Source organism: Convolutriloba macropyga, unplaced genomic scaffold, assembly GCF_964194025.1.
Source record: "Convolutriloba macropyga unplaced genomic scaffold, txConMacr16.3 SCAFFOLD_5463, whole genome shotgun sequence".
Taxonomy (NCBI): Eukaryota; Metazoa; Xenacoelomorpha; order Acoela; family Convolutidae; genus Convolutriloba; species Convolutriloba macropyga.
This window is the reverse complement of record NW_027451695.1, coordinates 12,203-12,500: the sequence shown is the minus strand read 5'-3', so window position 1 is coordinate 12,500 and position 298 is coordinate 12,203. Positions and strand designations below refer to the sequence as shown.

Here is a 298-nt window from a genome sequence, read left to right as displayed (position 1 = left end):
CAGCTTCGAGTTGCACTTTCAAACAACTCTACTCATAGGAATGAGCCATTATGACTGGTATCGAAAATGACCTTTACAGGATTTTCACCTTCTTTGATGCTACTTTCCAGTAGACATCAGGACAAATTCACCAGTCTAGCATCAAACCATACCGGACACCGAGAAATGTTGCCATTTCTCTTCCCGATGAGCTTTTCCCTGTTCATTCGCCATTACTAAGGGATTCTCAGTTGATTTCTTTTCCTCCCCTTACTGATATGCTTAAGTTAAGGGGGTTCTCTCGCCCAATTCAGGTTAT

General features: G+C 42.3%; 1 non-coding gene across 1 annotated transcript in view; it reads right to left on the bottom strand.

Moving 5' to 3' along the window:
• LOC142356903 (large subunit ribosomal RNA) overlaps positions 1–298 on the bottom strand; it is a 3,522-nt gene extending 3,224 nt beyond the window's left edge. The window contains exon 1 of the ribosomal RNA XR_012761513.1: positions 1–298. This exon is cut by the window's left edge and continues 3,224 nt beyond it. This is a non-coding gene — a ribosomal RNA (large subunit ribosomal RNA).